The sequence below is a fragment of the Molossus molossus genome, unplaced genomic scaffold (genome assembly GCF_014108415.1).
Source record: "Molossus molossus isolate mMolMol1 unplaced genomic scaffold, mMolMol1.p scaffold_m16_p_1, whole genome shotgun sequence".
NCBI classification, from domain to species: domain Eukaryota; kingdom Metazoa; phylum Chordata; class Mammalia; order Chiroptera; family Molossidae; genus Molossus; species Molossus molossus.
The window spans coordinates 60,339,360-60,359,434 of NW_023425344.1; the positions used below are offsets into that span (position 1 = coordinate 60,339,360).

General features: G+C 39.4%; 1 pseudogene; it reads right to left on the reverse strand.

Moving 5' to 3' along the window:
* Window positions 1-1,996: 1,996 nt before the first annotated feature.
* On the reverse strand, window positions 1,997-9,028 carry LOC118627316 (annotated as a pseudogene).
* Between the last annotated feature and the right edge of the window lie 11,047 nt (window positions 9,029-20,075).

Consider the following 20,075-nt stretch of genomic DNA (forward strand, 5'->3'; position numbering starts at 1 on the left):
CTTTTAACAGCTAGAAAGTAAATCTGACCTCGACCAAGGCACATGCAGCAGCAGTCCTCTGAGACCCACAGGTGTTTGAACCCCAGTGTTTGGCATGTGTTCAGATCCTATGTGCTTTATACGTTTTCTTTAACTTCTGATCAGTTTCTGCAATAGGTCTGATAACCTTCTCCTACCAACTTTAGTGTTGCAGAAAACTAAGCGTTTCTTCTAGATTTGGTGTGAGGACACTTCTTTGAATAAGAAATGAAGCAAGTAGGTTCCAGTTTTGCCTTGAGAGTAATTTAGGTTAATGTGCTTACCTCGGAAGGGCTCCGGCAGAGCAGGGCGCGATCTCGCTCACACTGGATCGCTAGCGCATGGCTTTTTTTTTTTTTTAAATTTTAGGAGGCTTTATTGCGGAAGAAGAGTTGTCTTCTCAACGTTACCTACAATTACACAACACACCTTGCAATGAATAAAGATTTACACCTAAGTTCTTGGATAAAACATAAAATCCCAAAAGGTATCCCATGGGACACAAATATGCAACTTTCAGGGTTTTCTCCCCTCTTATCTGTGAAGAAACCATATCTGGGGCTGACAGCAAAGCATGCTCTGAATACTACTTTCAGTTATTAGACGGTATGAAGGTGGCTGGCAGGTGATGGAGATAATGAGCTCTTGCATCTTGTCAGAGACCAGGAAAAGGGGCTTATATACTGCCTTAAGTGCTACATCCGTCAGACGTAAAGGCAGGGCTGTAAGTGTGAATCTTCCATACAGTCCATCCACTTTATGGGACTGTCTCAGCAGAACTGTAGATCCAGCCAGTGGGCAAGCCTTATCTTACACAGAATGAAACAACTTCTCTTTAAATATGGAAACTGAAGCCAAAGTGGTAGATTCTAGAGGATCACAGGATGAATGAACGCACAGAAATATGAACTGATAGGGCCTATTTCTCTGGGGTAGTCAGCATGTGCAATTCCCAAAGGTCTTCAGTTTTCCAGATAAACGGACAACACCTAAGGTCCTGAAGACTCTCAGTACCATAGATTAAGAAGCTAATTTTTCAAATTTACATATAATTAAAGCTACAGAATTCCATCAGTGACTGACAGTAAAATATTCACACATTAAAGAATTAACCAAAGCCCTGGTCGGATTGGTTCGGCGGTTGGAGTGTCGGCCTGCAGTCCAGGAAGACCCGGGTTTGGTTCCCGCTAAGGGCGCGTACCTCGGTTGTAGTTTGTCCCCCGCCCTGGTTGGTTGTGCAGGTGGCAGCCACTCGATGTGTCCCTTTCACGTCGATGTTTCTCTCTCTCTCTCTCTTCCTCTCTCTCCCTCCCACTCGATCTGAACAAAAAATGGAAAAATGTCCTCAGGTGAGGATAAAACAAACAAAGAAAAGAATTAACCAAAGGAAAGTTTAGGGAACAAGGTAAGTGGTCCAACAACAGAACACTGTTAAAGAAATTATAGTACATTCATGCAACGGGTACACGGCAGCCATTCCCAATGTATTCTTGCGGAATATCCAAGGAGAGGCCAAGGGCTGATAACATACTGTAAAATGAAAAGTGAGGTTACAAAATGTTTTATATAGTCTCTATTTTAGACAAAAATAAAAATAAAAAAGAAAAGACTGGGAGAACATACACAAAAATACAATCAGAAGTTATGGTGAGAATTTAATGTCTTCACATTTGTTTCTTTTCCAAATGAAAAGGTTCTAACGGGAAATTCTTATTTTCAAAATGAGTCAATAAGTATATTCTGATCTCTTTGTCCCATCTTTTTAAAAAACAAACCAAAGAAAAAAACGAAAACATATTTAGTGCCATTTAGCACTTGCATTAACAATTATTTTCCTTTAAGTTAAAAAACAATAGTTCACCAAATTAGTTTCCTTATACTTTTTGCCAATTCACACAAGTGCAATGTATTTTTTTAAAGATATGACATACATTTTTATCCCAGGTTGTAGTCTTCCACACGCTCCCCTTTTACGTCATCACTTCCAGAAAATGAACTTCATATGCTTGAATCCGTAAGTTTTGAAGAAAACCATGATAATGAGTGCCCACAATCCCAGAATAAAACCCCCAGGAGGATGCCAATCTTTCAGCTTTGGTCTCTGGTGTATTATCTGAGCTACAGGAAGTTGTTCAGCATATTTCAGGGCTTCCGTTAGTTCCTCATCCATCCAGTCTTCCCTATCGCTGCTTTCTGTGATTCCTAAATCCGGGTGCAAACTAATAGTCTCTGTTGTAATTTCCACTTTCTGTACACTTCCAAAGAAATCAGTTATCAGGACATTTTGAGGGTCCTTCTGAAAAAGATCAGTGTGATGCCCAGGAGCAGACACACACAGGCTTTTTGGACATACCTGAAAAAGGTCATTCATATTAGATTGGCTGGCTGGATTAATCTCTTCCAAAAATTCCAAGGCATAATACGTGAATCTATCCATAAGGTGAACTCCAACTGCAAGATCAGGTTGATGCGAGAGTGAATCTTCTCCCACTTGGCTACTAGCTAAAGCCATTATGTTAGGAGCATAAAATCGCTCATACGTGGATGCTCCTTGACAGTAGCTCATTGTAGCGTCTTTTCTGCCACATTTGTTCAAAAGCCTCTGCAAGTTCCATGTTGGTAATTTCTTCAGAATCTTGAAATTTCAAGAAACCGTTTCCACCATATCCTGTCATATAGATAAGAATATTGAGAAGACCGAAAAATGGCGGCGGAGTAAACGGAGCTACACAGACCGTCTCCCAGGACCAAACTGGAATTACAACTATAACACAGACAAATCGACAGGAAAAACCAACAGAAAAGCAGCTTGCGAGGACCATACAACGAGGGACACTGACTCGATCCTGGTAGGCTTGAGAAGGCTCCAGAGGGGGGCTGGGAGCCCACGGTCGGCAGCTCGGCAGTGGCCTTAGCTGGGAGCGGCGCCCTCGGGTCACACTCCCAGGCGGCCCCACAGTGCAGCCGGGACAGAGGCTGAAACAGCCACAGCCACTCACCTTGGGCTCCGGCAGAGGGAGGGCGGACTGGACTGGAACTATGTCGGGACACTCGGGGTTTGGAGGGCGCTCAGAGCTTTGGCTGAGTTGCTGCCACCCAGGACGGTGGCCACATTGCTCCTTCCCAGGGCTCTGAGGAGAGGCAGCAGCCCCTTCCTCAGAGATCCAACCCCACCCTGTGGGCCATTGAAGTGCTAATTGAGGCTCACTAACAACCAGCATCTGCCCCACCCTCGTGAAAGCCCCTTGGCTAGCCACCAGAGGGAGTTTTTCAATCAACTGACAACCCAAAACTCATCAAGTAACCTCCACTGCTAGCCTCCAGGCGAAAAGCTAGAGGATAACAGTACCTTTCCTGGGCTGGCAACTTTAACCAGGAAAGTAAGACTTGACAGTGGTGTTCAACGTGGGTCCTCCCTCACTCATCTAAACACAGGAGAGGGAGCCACAAACAGCAGAACACCAACACCCACAGGGAGAACTTGACAGGCTCCAAAGCCCACAGTGATAGCCAAAATGGTGAAACACAGAAACAGAAGCCAAATGAAAGAGCAAGAGACCTCCACCGAAGATGAGATCAATGTGGAGCAATTAGGCATGTTAACAGAGCTAGAATTCAGAGCCATGATCTTGAGGAAGCTGAACAGCATGAGTAAGGATATAGAGACACTGAAAATAAGCCAATTGGAAATTAAAAACCAACAAGAAGAGATAAAAAATGACATATCAGAAGTGAAAAACACATTGGAAGGTTTAAAAAGCAGAGTAGAGGAAGCTGAGGACCGGATCAGTGAGTTAGAAGACAGGGTAGAAAAAATCAACCAATCAGAAAAACAAAAGGAAAAAACGATTAAAAAACAGGAAGACAGCTTAAGAAAACTAAGGAACAACTGGAAACGTAATAATATTCGCATCATAGGAGTCCCCGAAGAAGAAGAAAATGAGCAAGGGATAGAGAATATATTCAAAAAAATAGTGAGAGAAAACTTCCCTAATTTGGTGAAGGAAGAAGGCATTCAAGTTCAAGAAGCACAGAGAGTCCCAAGTAAGAAGAACCCAAACAGGCCCACACCAAGACACATAGTAATTAAAATGCCACAAATTAAAGACAAAGAGAGAATCCTAAAAGCAGCAAGAGATAAGCAACAGGTTACCTACAAAGGGAACCCCATAAGGCTCTCAGCTGACTTCTCACAAGAAACACTACAGGCCAGAAGAGAATGGCATGAAGTAATCAAAGTCATGAAAAACAAGAATCTGAATCCAAGACTACTCTACCCAGCAAGGCTATCATTCAAAATAGAAGATCAAATAAAGAGCTTCCCAGACAAAAAAAAGGCTAAGGGAATACATGAGCACCAAACCAGCACTGCAAGAAACGTTAAAAGGACTGCTGTAATTAGCAGTAGAAATGGGAAGAAAAATAGAACCACACTAAACAAAAATGGCAATAAATAAGTACATATCAATAATCACCTTAAACGTAAATGGATTGAATGCTCCCATAAAGAGACACAGAGTAGCTGATTGGATAAGAAAGCATGATTCATCTATATGTTGTTTACAAGAGACCCACCTCTCAACAAAAGACTCACATAGGTTGAAAGTGAAGGGATGGAAAAAAATTTTCCAAGCAAATGGAAAGCAAAAAAAAGCTGGGGTAGCAATTCTCATATCTGATAAAATACATTTCAAAATGAAGACCATAACTAGAGACAACGAAGGCCACTATATAATATTGAAAGGATCTATCCAACAGGAAGATATCACCTTGATAAACATATATGCACCCAATATAGGAGCACCAAAATATATTAAAAATCTTCTGGAGGACTTCCAAGGAGAAATCGACAACAATAATCATAGCAGGGGACTTCAATACCCCATTGACAGCACTGGATAGATCCTCTAGGCAAAAAATTAGCAAGGAAACAGAGACTCTAAATGAAGCACTAGACCAAATGGATTTAATAGATATCTTCAGAGAATTACACCCCAAAACTACAGAATACACATTCTTCTCAAGTGCACATGGGATATTCTCAAAGATAGACCACATGATAGGACACGAACTAAATCTCTACAAATTCAAGAAGATTGAAATCATATCAAGCATCTTCTCAGATCACAATGGCATGAAACTAGAAATCAATTGCAACAAGAACATGCAAAGACATTTCAACACATGGAGGCTAAATAGCATGTTATTAAACAATGAATGGGTCACCGACGAGATCAAGGAAGAAATTAAAAACTTCCTGGAAACCAATGAAAATGAACACACAACAACACAAAATCTATGGGATGCAGCGAAAGCAGTTCTGAGAGGGAAGTTCATAGCACTACAGGCCTACCTCAAAAAACAAGAAAAATTTCTAATTGACTGTCTAACCTCACAACTTAAAGAATTAGAAAGCAATCAAAAAGAAAACCCCAGAGCAAGTAGAAGGACGGAAATAGTAAAGATCAGAGCAGAAATAAATGACATAGAGACCAAAAAAACAATTCAAAGGATCAATGAAACAAAGAGCTGGTTTTTCGAAAAGATAAACAAGATTGATGGACCCTTAGCTAGACTCACCAAGAAACAAAGAGAGAGAACCCAAATACACAAAATCAGAAATGAAAGAGGAGAAGTAACAACCAACACCACGGAAATACAAAAGATCGTCAACAACTACTATGAACAACTATATGGCAACAAATTCGACAATCTAAGCGAAATGGACAAATTTCTAGAAACACACAGTCTCCCAAAACTATTCCCGGAAGAAATAGAAAACTTGAACAGACCAATAACAACTAAGGAAATTGAAGAGGTAATCAAGACTCTCCCAGCAAACAAAAGCCCAGGCCCAGATGGCTTCACGGGGGGGCGGGGGGGGGGGGGGTTACCGAACATTCAAAAAAGAACTAACACCCATTCTCCTCAAACTATTTCAAAAAATTCAAGAAGGAAGACTTCCAAACACGTTCTATGAAGTCAGCATAATTCTAATTCCAAAACCAGAAAAAGACACTACGAAGAAAGAAAACTACAGGCCAATATCCCTGATGAACATAGACGCCAAAATCCTGAACAAAATATTAGCAAATCGGATCCAGAAATACATCAAAAAAATTATTCACCATGACCAAGTGGGATTCATTCCAGGGATGCAAGGCTGGTACAATATTCGCAAATCAATAAACATGATACACCACATAAACAAAATGAAGAATAAAAACCACATGATCATATCAATAGATGCTGAAAAGGCATTCAACAAAATCCAGCATCCATTTCTGATAAAAATGCTCAGCAATGTAGGAATAGAGGGATCATATCTCGACATAATAAAGGCCATATATGAAAGACCTACAGCCAACATCATACTCAATGGACAGAAACTAAAAACATTTCCATTAAGAACAGGAACAAGACAGGGATGTCCACTTTCACCACTCTTATTTAAATTGTACTGGAAGTCTTAGCCACAGCAATCAGACATGAAGAAAAAATAAAAGGGATCCAAATTGGAAAGGAGGAAGTGAAACTGTCATTATTTGCAGATGACATGATATTGTACATAGAAAACCCTAAAGACTCCATCAAAAATCTATTAGACTTAATAAATGAATTTGGCAAAGTAGCAGGATACAAAATTAATGTCAAGAAATCGATGGCATTCTTGTACACCAATGATGAACTCACAGAAAGAAAAACTGAAAAAACAATCCCATTTACCATCGCGCCAAAAAAATTACGATACCTAGGAATAAACTTAACCAAAGAAGTAAAGGACCTATTTGCAGAAAACTACAGGTCATTGAAAAAGGAAATAGAGGAAGATATAAAAAAGTGGAAGCACATACCCTGTTCATGGATTGGAAGAATTAACATCATTAAAATGTCCATACTACCCAAAGCAATCTATAGATTCAATGCAATCCCCATCAAAATACCAACGACATATTTCATAGAACTAGAACAAATACTTCAAAAGTTCATATGGAACCAAAAAAGACCCCGAATAGCCACAGCAATCTTGAAAAAAAAGAACAAAGTAGGTGGGATCACAATACCAGATATCAGGTTATACTACAAAGCGACTGTAACCAAAACAGCCTGGTACTGGCACAAGAACAGGCATATAGACCAGTGGAACAGAACTGAAAACCCAGAAATGGACCCAAGGCAATACGCTCAATTAATATTTGACAAAGGTGGCAAGAGCATACAGTGGAGTAAAGACAGCCTCTTTAATAAATGGTGTTGGGAAAATTGGACAGCTACATGCAAAAAAATGAAACTAGACCATCAACTTACACCATACACAAAAATAAACTCGAAATGGATAAAAGACTTAAATGTGACCCGTGAATCCATAAAAATTCTAGAAGAAAATGTAGGCAACAAAATTTCGGACATCATACGGAGCAGAATTTTCACTGATACATCACCTAAGGCAACAGAAATAAAGGAGAAAATGAACACATGGGACTACATCAAACTAAAAAGCTTCTGCACAGCAAAAGAAACAATCATCAAAATGGAAAGGCAACCCACTGTATGGGAGAACATCATTGCCAATGATGTATCAGATAAGGGGTTAATTTCCAATATATATAGAGTGCTCATACAACTCCACAAAAGGAAGACAAAGAACCCAATTAAAAAATGGGCAGAGGAGCTGAATAGACACCTCTCCAAACAGGACATACAAATGGCCAAAAGACATATGAAGAAATGCTCAACATCACTAATCATCAGAGAGATGCAAATGAAAACAACAATGAGGTATCACCTCACACCTGTCAGAATGGCCGCCATCAACAAATCATCAAACAAGTGTTGGCGAGGGTGTGGAGAAAAGGGGACTCTAGTACACTGCTGGTGGGAATGCAGACTGGTGCAGCCGCTATGGAAAACAATATGGTGCTACCTCAAAAAATTAAAAATTGAACTTCCATTTGACCCAGTGATCCCACTGCTGGGAATATACCCTAAGAAGCCTGAAACACCAATCAGAAAGAATATATGTACCCCCATGTTCATAGCAGCACTATTTACAATAGCTAAGATCTGGAAACAGCCCAAGTGTCCACCATTAGACGAATGGATAAAAAAGCAGTGGTACATATATACAATGGAGTACTATGCAGTGGTAAGAAAGAAAGATCTCTTATCCTTTGAGACGACATGGAGGGACCTGGAAAGTATTATCCTAAGTGAAAGAAGCCAAGCAGAAAAAGACAAATACCACATGATCTCACTTATATATGGAATATAATGAACATAACAGTCTGAGGAATACAGTAGACCCAGACACATGGAAGTAGGGCACAGACTGACATCCCTCAGAAGAGGGGATTGGGGGGGGTGGGAAGAGATAAACCACGGAACTTATATACATGTATGCATGACCAATGGACATGGACAACTAAGCTGGGGACGGGGCGGAGGTGGGGTGGGGTGGGGGGTGCCAATGGGGTAAAAAGGTAAAATATCTGTAACAAAAAAATAAATAAAAATTCATAAAAAAAAAAAAAAAGAATATTGCTCCCATCATCAGAAATAAGGCGTTTTGACTGAGCAGTACTAGGTGGGATCCTTCCAGTTAATACCTGCAAAAAATTCTCTACGGTTACCTCGTAACTTCTATAATCTACTTCCCCATCCTCTCCATATACATCTAGTTCCATAGTCTTGTGACTAAATACTGTAGCTGGTTTGGGATTCCCAGGGTTGCAGGCCATGTCATCTGCAAGCATCAGAACAATGTGACTGTCAGGAATGCCTAGCCTCTCACACTTCTATAAACAGAAAGAGTATTTCCAACATGTCGATCATTAAACCAGAATCGGATGTACACACCAAAACAGCCAGTTGTCTGCGTGGCCACTTCTAAAGAGCTGCTCTGCCCGTTCCCCAATCTGACCAGTGGCCCAGTGGCCGAGCTGCGGAAGGACAAGAGCAACAGCCCCACCAGGGGCGTCACACTCTGGCTGAAACAGTAGGTGGCGACCATGATGGCCAGCCTGAGCCTCCCACACCTCCAGGCGTGGCTTTGCGTACTTACTTTCAGGCCTGGCCTGCGAGAAGAAGCAGGATATTGATTATTTCAGGCTGCTTATATTTAAGAACCAAAAGACTCAGAGGAAAACCTCTGAATTTCCCCCTAACTGCCAAAAAAAAATCAAATTATAGTTTAATATGAACTAGGTATGATAGACAAGGAAGAATGTTATCAAGCCCGTTTGATCAAAGTCCCCTCTGTGTCCCATTGTTCAAGGTGGCCCAAAAAACATGTATTTACCAAACATTCGCTTTTTTATATGCATGTGAATTGAAGTCCCAAACCACTCCCCTCAGCCCTTCTCCTTAGTCCAGAGTGGCTTATGACCCTCGACTGCTCAGTGTGTCCTTGGAGGGCCCTCATCTTCTGAAGCTCTCACATGTACGTACGTAACAGACTTCATATTTTCTCCTGTCAATCTCTCTCATGTCAATTGGACTATTAGATCAGCCAGGAAAAAGGATAAGGATAGAAAGAAAGTTATTTTGTTCTCTCCCACAGATAGAAGGGAACGTTACCTCACCCTCACACTCCCCAGAATGCTGGAAGACCGTGACAGTTGGCCCAACATGAACAAATAATATGCTTCTGTCACCAAGAATAGTACTTCCAGATGGCTGGCACCAGGAGAAACATGCCAAGAAATCATTTTTATTTTTTGTAGTGAACCCTTGTATTTTAAAAAGAGGACTTAAAGGTGAAGGGCGCTGTAGTGAGTGGGGTTGAGATCAAATGAAATTATTTGCCCTACCTGTGCTAAGAACACTCTTTAACTTGGGTCCTCCTTAGATCTAACCCAATGTCGACCCCCAAACACTAGAGCACTTTGTTATAATGAGTGGCAGGGCCAGAAAGAAACCTCCTGTATGTGCTTGGGTTCCAGTAATAATTGCTATCTCCTATAAGAGGAAATGTGATTGCATTGCAGACCATAATAATTGGTGGCAGAATCTACATTACGCCCTTAATCCTCACTGGGGTCATAAATAAAGTCTGTGTGACCTGATACAGCTTTTTTTCATCACTTGGACTCGGAGATATTAATGTCACCCCATTAGTAGTATGAGACAGAGCAACAAAGGTACTTGACTATTCAGTTCATCACTGATACAACCTTGATTTTAGTTGATGAAGAAAAGATTTTTACTTAGGTATTTGAAGGGACTGTGGCAGGCACCTGGGAGACTCGGGAGTGTTAAGCAGAGCTTAAGAAAAATTTCCACCCTGGCATTTGGGATCTACAGCCCTAGAGCCGTTGCTATGCCAAATTCAAATCTATAAAACTCACACCACTTTCCACCTGCTTCAATCCATCCTTCTTTACTTTATAGTAATGTCCAAAGGCCTCAGGCAGAGGTATTTAAACTCTTCTCACACCACAAGCCTAATCTGGCTGGCTGGACTTCCATTCCTAGAGCTCTTTCTGCCTGCATGATTCATCTGGCACAGAACCCTGAAGCTGCCTCGCTCTAGTGTTTGATTGTATCTTATTTATGCATTTCCTTCCCCGGCGAGTCTGAGAGCCTGTCGAGTGCCGAGCCAGACCCTGGCCAAGGTTGGTCTTTTCCCCTCCTCCCCTTTTCTTTATTGAATAGGACTATATTCCCAGAAAAATGCCTTAAGACAAACTGACACTAGAAGTTTATATTCTAGTTTTCAAAAAGAGTCTAACTCTAAGAAATATTTCTCCCAAGAAGCACTAAAAAAACAACTCTGAATGGGTAAGTCTGTCTTACTAATGGGCTATAGAAAATAAAATAGTGATGCATCTAAAATTTTTTGATTCTCTGTCATTTCCTGTTGAAAGTCCTCCTTCAGGCAAAAGAAGGCTTCCCCAACCAAGTACTGTGCATCCGTCCTTGGGCGAAACACCATGATGTCATATCACATTATGTGAACTAAAGTCAACTGAGGTTATTCTATCTGCTAGTTGATATTTTATTTAATGCTCCCAACAGTCCTGTTACTCCAATTTTTGCCAATGAAAAATGGAGGCTCAGAAGGACTACACAGATCCCCTGGCCAGTTTGGCTCAGCGGCTAGAGCATCGGCCTGCGGACCAGAGAGTCCAGGGTTCGGTTCCCACTAAGGGCACGTACCTTAGTTGCAGTTTGTCCCTAGCCTTGGATGGGGTTGTGTGGGTGGCAACCAGTCAATGTGTCTCTCTCACGTCAATGTTTCTCTCTCTTTCTCCCTCCTGCTCTATCTGAAGATAAATGCAAAAATGTCCTCGGGTGAGGATTGAAAAAAAAAAAAGGAAAAACTACACGGGTAATTAGTAGAATTATGAATTTAAACTCAAGTCATCTGAACCTAACTTCAGAAATGTTTAACTGTAACAGAATGCCTCTCATTTATTCATTAAGCTTCCAAGTTCTATGACAAAATGCCAGTCATTTCAAAAGTTAGGAACTATTCAATAAAGGGCCAGGCTCTTGAGATAGAAAATAGAATATATTTACTTAACCAGTTTAAATCCCAGTATGCCCTCTTTGCTTAGAGCCAAAGTTAAAATGGAGTGTATTCAAGTCGTCTGTTTAAAATATAGAAATAATGTTGGTGCTCACTAATTTTTAAAAGACTGAGACTAGCAACCCGCTCTCACTAACATGAATGGGAAGTAGCCTACACATTTCATGCCCTCATTTCGATCCTGTTTCCCATGGTTCAGACAGAGGTCAGGAGAAGAGCATTTCCTAGTGTCCGCGTGCGAGGACGCTAGGATGCACGAAGACAGAAACCTGAGGTTGCTACAGGAAGCTGAAACAAAAGACTTGTGCTTCTCTGTGGTGAACCTCAATCCCACTGCCTCTGAAAAGTAGGAGTTACTTATTAAATCATTGGCTTTACATCTCAGTTTTTAATCTTTCACTAGTAAGAACTGGACAAAGTTCAAGATTTATTGCCCTGTCCCAATGTTTAGTCAATAGGTCACACGACGTTAGAGCCACCCAGAGCAGTTTGTTTCCATCGATAAAAATAATAAAATTTATGGCCATGCGTGATTTTAGCAAAAGGAAATTGAATTGCATCTTTAAGTCCAAACTTAAGAACTGCTATGTAATTGAATAAAGTAATGTGACAGTTAGTTGTTTTATTATAATAATTCATTGTTGTATAAACATCATCATCTCTGGGATTTTTTATTGAAACCAATCAGTGCTTCTTACTTGCCGACTGAGATTTCTGGTACTCCTGCCTCTGAAAGCCAGCCTTCAGATATCAATGAGAGAGCCATGGAAAAGAGCATGAAGATGCTAAGAAGTCATCAATATTTGTTCAAAGGAAACCTGAATGGAGAAACACAGCCTCAGGAAACTTTTGGAGAAGAATGTTTACTCTTGTTCTTTCTTTACTTACGGGATAGAATGCAGCCCAAGGAAATTTATTTAGTTCGCTGATTCTCAAACTCTGGAACACAACATGAGCTCCTGGGGAGCTGAATATGTATGTCGTAATTCAGACGCCTGCTCCTCACACCCTTGGTTATTCTGCATCAGCAGGCTTGGGTAGAGCCTAGAGGCTCACTCCCAGTTCTCAGCACTCCTAATTGCCTTCCCAGATTTACTCTTCTTCCCAGTACTTATCACCTTCTCAGGTACGAGTTGTAAATAACCTAGGGCGTTACTTTCTCTGTCAATCTCCTCCCATTCGTCTTGTTCACCAGAGTGGTGTCTGGCACAGAGTGGTGGTCAAGGGAAGGAAAGAAGGCAGACCGGATGATTTGCTATGTGATCTTCTCAAAATCCTTTTAGTCTAGTGTGAGAGCCAGATGGCAATCCCAAGACTGAAATGTCCACTTAATGTCCTACTAAGTGGTATGCCAGGCCTACCACAGGCTATTGTCCTTTATTTCTAGGACTGGCAACCCGTTTACCTCACTCTCGTGTCCTGGCCAACTTCCCTGCTTCTCCTTATTACTGCATCAGACTATGTCAAATGTCAGGAAAAACAGGAAGGTTGATAAAAATATCATCAAAGGGTAAGACAAGAATGGATTTGTCCCTTCTCATCTAAACATGAAGGAAGGAAGGAAATGGGAAAAAAGAAAATAAGAGATAGACAACTGAGAGAATTCTCTAGATTGATCCTGGAGGTAACTGAGTGGGATTTACCCCAAATCTGCCTATTTACAAGTGCTAATCAACTAATCAATGATTAAGAAGCCTTAATCAACTCTGCAGAGCATATCATTTTGGATCCATAAAAGGCCAAATTTGAATTATCTTAGATCTTTCTTTTCTAAAGAGTTTGATATGAAAAGAGGCATTCATTTTATGAACAACATTGTGAGAAATTGGAAACACGATGATGAGCTGGGAACTTGGCTCAGGCTTACACGAGACTTAAGATCTCAAATCGCTTCATAGGGCCAATTAGAGGGAGCCAGGATAAAAGCAAAATGGACTAAATTTGGGAAGTCAGGCTGTACTTTGAGCTGTATCATTTAGCCCAGCCAGTGTGGCTCAGGGGATTGAGCATCATGTCATAGACTGAGAGGTCCCTGTTCAATTCCTGGTCAGGGCAATTGCCCAGGTTGCTGGCTCGATCCCCAGTAGGGAGCACGCAGGAGGCAGCTGATGAATGTTTCTCTCTCATTTGGTATTTCTTTCTCTCTCTCCTTTCCTCTCTCTCTCTAAAAAAAAAAAAAAAACAATAATAACATATATAGATATATAAAATAAGCTGTATCACTTAACCATTTAAGAGCCTCTCTTATTTAAAAGAGATATAATAATGTAATAAGTATAAAAATCATCTACTAGATATTTTTTTACTGGTTTTTGCAGGCATTGTGTTGTTTATGAAACAGGTGGGATCCAGTTGACTCTGATCAGAGTAAATTTCCAAAGAGCAAATTTCCCCTACTGACCTCTATTATACATTGGAGAAGTATTTCCAGAGAAAAATAATAGTATAAAAGTAAGCAAGAATAGCAGCTCCTTTTAAAAATATGTAACCCAAGAAGTGTTCACAACTGCCTTTCTCCTAACCTGAAGATCATTGCAGGCTAAGAGGGAGGGTTTTCTGAAGTATTTGCAGCATACAGGGTGGGCAAATGTAGGTTTACAGTTGTGAGTACATGAAACACAGACTTTATTCATGTATTATTATTCATTTATTACTGTGTGTTTTTTTTCCAAATCTTTATTGTTGGATGTAAAATGTATTACAGATGTTCCACATTTTTCCCCCATTGACCCCCTCCTCCCCACTCCCGCCCCCCTCCCACCTTTTCCCACACTATTGTCTGTGTCCATTGGTTATGCATATAAGTTCTTTGGTTTATTTCTTCCCACCCCCCCCCAACCCCTTTCCCTTTGAGGTTTGTCAGTCTAGCAATGAATTTGTGCTTCTTAATCCCTTCACCTTTTTCACCCATTCCCCCAACCCCCCTCCCAAATGGCAACCAACAAAATGTTCTCTGTATCTATGAGAATGTTTCTGTTCTTCCTGTTCATTTTGTTTGTAGATTCCATTGTTGGTAGATATGTATTCATTGCCATTTTGTTTGTTCATACATTTTATCTTTTTCTTCAAAAAGACCCTTCATCATTTCATATACAACGGTTTGGTAGTGATGAACTCCTTTAACATTTTCTTGTCTGGGAAAGTTTTTATATGTCCATCGATTCTAAATGACAGCTTTGCAGGATAGAGTAATTTTGGTTGTAGGTTCTTGGTTTTCATCACTCTGAATATTTCTTGCCACTCCCTTCTGGCCTGCAAAGTTTCTTTTGAAAAATCAGCTGACAGCCTAATGGGTACTCCCTTGTAGGTAACTAGCTGCCTTTCTCTTGCTGCTTTTAAGATTCTCTCTTTGTCTTGAACCTTTTGCATTTTGATGATGATGTGTCTTGGTGTGGGCCTCTTGGGGTTCATCTTGTTTGGGACTCTCTGTGCTTCCTGGACTTGTATGTCTGTTTCCTTCACCAAGTTAGGAAAGTTTTCTGCCATTATTGTTTCAAACAGGTTTTCATTTTCTTGTTCTCTCTCTTCTCCTTCGGGCACCCCCAAGATGCGAATGTTGGCACGCTTGAAGTTGTCCCAGAGGCTCCTTACACTATTCTCATTTTTATGGATTCTTTTTTCTTTTTGCTGTTCTGATTGGGGATTTTTTGCTTCCTTATATTCCAAATCGATGGTTTGCTCCTTGGATTTACATACTCTATTATTGAAGCTGTGTAAATTATTCTTTATTTCAGTTAATGCCTCCTTTAATTCTAACTGTGTATCCATGATTTCTAACTGGTCCTTTTTTATGCTCTCGAGGCCCTCCCTAAGTTCACTGAGGTTCTCACTAAGTTCATTGAGCATTCTTATAAGCAGTATTTTGAACTCAGTATCTGTTAGGTTGCTTATCTCCATTTCGCTTAGTTCTTTTATTGGGGTTTTGTTCTGTTCTTTCATTTGGGATCTGTTTCTTTGTATCCTCATTTTGGCTGCCTCCCTGTGTTTGTTTCTGTGTATTACTTAATGAGAGGTATGGGGCTCGCTGAGACCAGATGCTGCTCGTTTGAAAGAATTTAGGAAAAACCTGAAGCAGGATCCAAGACAGGCCAATCCTATGGTTAAGCAAGTGGCAACAGCTTGGGTGGGCTTGAAAGTTGGGTGGGGCAGGGCGGGGCCTCAGGGAGTCAGCAGGGTGGGGCTACCAGTGTGAGCCAGGTTGCTGGAGTCCCAGATATGGCTTCTGTCTGCCACCCCAGGGAAGGGCTCACCAAAGGAACAAAGGCCTCTTACAGCACGTTTGTCCCCAAGGAAGCCCCCTCTCCAGCGCTTGCTCCAGTGCCAAACAGCTCAGTTCTTCCCTGTATGTCTCTGGCGCCCCTCGAGCTGCCTCCCCTCTGAGCTTATAGGGAGAGAGCCCGATAAGTTCGTGCGCCGGCCCTTTAGGGAGCTGCCTGGGGCTCTATTGTGTTATTTTCTATACAAACTACTGTGATCCTACTTTTTCCCTACCCTGTATATTGCACACATAAAAGTTAATTTGGAGCAAGAGGTTAGTTTAAAAAAATTTTTTTTATCTATATTGTTGAAAGTATTATAGATGTCCCTCCCTTTACCCCTCATTGACCACTCCTCCCCGCTTCTACCTAAGAAGTTAGTTTTTATAAGACTGTTCTCTGGGCCAATTAATCTTATCACTTAATCTTTCAATAAATATATTTTATAATGTCTGATGATACCAAGCACTGGAGGGAATTAAATAAATTAGGTCCCTGACAATCTGTATACAGCAAACACACAGTGGAATGCCAAAGAATCGATTAAATACATACTATAAACTTGGCATTGTTCTATGGCTGTAGGATTGGTGGGAAAGTGATGAAGAAATAAAAGATGATTTAGTCCTTAGGTTATGAAATTAATGAACCTCAATACCATGTTGCGTTTTTCTATGAGGTACTGATTGCAGCTTGAAGAGCCCCATCAAGTGCCCAGCGAAATGAATGAAGAACAAAGAGCACAATATAAAATAAAAGGGCAAGTTTAAGACTGAGTATATATGCCATATCAATGAACAAATGCCATAGAAGTCACCTTTTATAACAAAGAGATTCTCAGCATGACTATAGAGTAAAATCCAATTAATGTTTCATATGATACATTTAAAACAAAGTGATTTGGAAACACAGTTCAGAAACTTAAAAATATGGTTCATGAAATTTAAAAAAATTATAATAAATGACATTGTTAGAAGATAAAGTCAACAAATTATTTTGTAACAAAGCTAAAGAAAAGTGAAAAGTTCAATGAATGCCCAGCCCACTGAATTGAAAGCACACAAAGAAATATTACTTTGATATTCAGAATGTCAGGAATAAAGAAAAGATCCAGAAAACTTCCAGCGAGAAAAAGAAGGTAAAATATCAAGGCACAATAAGACAGACATCTCAATAGCAACATGGGCTACAAGAAGACAAAGGGGAAGTGCCTTCCAATTCCAAGGGAAAATAATTTCAACTCCAGATTTTAGAATCAAATATGGATAGAAATGGTTTGTGAAATTTTAAGCGCTTATTGTAGCAAAACTTCACTTTGTAGATTTGAAGGGACAGATTTACAAGCAGGTTCACAAAATCATAAATAGTTACAAACATTAAGTAAAATGCAGTTAAAATAAATTATTTTCTATTTGAAAAAATTTTAAGTGAAAATTTTCAATCATTTTAGAGCAGTGAAAATACAATATAAGATTTATATCTTGGTGTGTGAAAGCAATAATTTTACCATATGCATTTTAAGAATATTATTTGTTATATGGTTTGTTGGTCAAAAGGTAGAAACTTGCAAGTAGAAGATAGATGAGTTCTGAAGATCTAGTGCACAGCATGGTGATTATGTTTGGCAAGACTATGCTGTATACATCAAAGTTACTAAGAGACTAGATCTTAAATGTTCTCACCACAAAAAAAGAAGATTATTATGTGACACAATGATGGAGGTTGTAACTAACACTATGGTGGTAAATCATATTGCAATATGTAAATGTATCAAATCAATACATTGTAAACCTTAAAGTTATATGTCAAGTATTTCTTAGTTTAAAAAACCATTATGTTGTATACCTTAAAGAATATTGTTCTTAAATATGAAAATAACTACCAGAAGGAACAGTTAAGAGTTAAAAGTGGTTGCCACATAGAGTAAGACTGTGTGTTAAACCCTCTTTATGGATGTGTTGCTGATTTGTTGTTGTTTTTTCCATAATAAAGACTCCCCAAACAATTCACTTTTTAAGTACCAAATCTATTTAGATTATTTTAAATGTTTAATAAAAAATAAGATATTCATTACAAAATAAGTAAAGAACAAACCAACCAACACCTTCAGAGCTCACTATTGCCTAAAACACTGACCCCATCCATTTTTACTCTATGAAATATACCAAGACACATTTGCTAATTCCCAGGGTATGAATATTCCCTCTAGAGTTGATTTTGGGCTACCAACATGACATCACTGAATTTGGAGTTGTGAACAGATGCAAAGTAACATGCCATTATGTAGCATTTCTACCATACAGATAAAATAAATTTAAATAACCATAAGAACACAGATAATACTGGAGTGTAGTAAAATAATTAGAAGTGATGAGTTTTAAGTATTTATTAACTTTATTTTTAATTCATTTAACTGTGGGTTTGTATTGTTTAAATTTTATTAAATGGCTGTATTTAAAGCATGTAAATTCCTGGAAATTTAACAAATATTGCTTGAAAGCCCATGTGATCCAGTTTCTGTACACAACTGACAGCTGATGTTAACGTGCCCATCACACTTTGTGTAGCTGGATGGGTGGATGGATGGGTGGATGGATGGATGGATGGATGGATGGATGGATGGATTGATGGATCAAAATGTAACAGAAAACACTAACCAGCAAAGAGACCATTCTCAGGGATAGTTCTTTTTTTGTGATTAACACTTTGAAACCTGAAGGCAATGTACTCACAATAACAGTTGTTTTCCATGGTCTCTATAGGCATCTATACAAACACTGTTGGTAGTTCCTTTACTAAAACATCATTGGTTATCTTCTGACAGTTTTGGCTATATTTATTAAAAGTGGACTGTTTCATTGAGCAGCACCACCTTGAAATCTAAGGAAACCATCAATAATCATCAATAACCATAAATCAGGACCCAGAGTAGATATTTTTCTAGGTTATCTAATGAGGCTATGTTAATAAAACTCAGTTTTTCAAGTAACTTCCAAGTATTTGTGGGAAGATATTGTGTCTGGCTTGTTTTTCTATTCTCCACGGCATTCACACAATGTTGAAAGGTAGACTGATATTTACTACTCATACTGCAATTATCTATTTATGTATCCCTCTCTTTCAATATACTGTATACTCTCCTTGAAGGAAGTTTTTACTTATCAACTCTATATGCCAATACCTGGTTGACATTAACCTGTCATTAAATATTACTTCAGTTAGATTGAAGAGTTGTCCAATAAATATTTATTGAAATAAATTAACTATATTGAATCAGAATTTAATTGAATGTCATTCTGGCATAATCCAAAAGGGCTATCAAATAGGCAAGGCTTTGGAGCACTAGACAATATAATATACACTAACTAAATTCAAATTGTAGTTCTATTGCTTACAAGCTTTCAGACCTTCATCAAGTACATAATCCCCATAATCCTCAGTTTCTCCATCCTAACATGAAGAATATCATTATGCTTTTATGTTACAGATAAATCTGATATATGGTCATAATACGTGATTGGTCTAAAGGGTAACTTAGGTCTTTATAACAGTGAAATATATTTCCAGTTGCTAGTCACAAGACTTCTCACAAAATTAACCTATAATGCCCATAGCATTGTCTTTCAGGTGTAACTTGTGATTAATTAACCCAAATCAAGACTGAGTGTGAAAGGACTATTGAATTTTTATTTTATTCTGCCTTAGGTTTGCCTTGGAAATCAGGTATGCTAATAGAAGCCATATATTGGTCTTCACATTATGTCATTGGACCTTCGTATCAACCATGGATGTTGGTTTTTATTAACCCTGACAGGAAAACTGATCCTTGAAGTCCAAAAGATTAAGCATAGAATACCAGATTTTTAACTCATCAGTCCACACCACACAAAGCTCTTTCTCCACTGGAATACTGCCTTTCTTAGGCTGCATAATATCTTACTTCACTTTTCTCGTCAAGACTTCTATCTTGAGACATGTGGTCCAGGAAAATCGATTACACACATTCTCTCCTGATCCTCGGTTGATAAAGTGAAGCTGTATATTGAAGCAGTTTTTTTTAATGGCTGAAAATTATTGGCGGCTTTTCAATTGAGAAGTGGGGTCTATGTCCCTTTTCTCGGAATCTCGGTGAGTTTATGTCTGCTTTGACCAATAGCGTATGACAGAAGTGACACTCTGTTACTTCGGAGGAAATAAAAGGCCTGAATCTTCCACCTTGCTCACTGAAGCACTTGCTCTTGGAGACCTGAACTGCCATGGGTCACCTTATT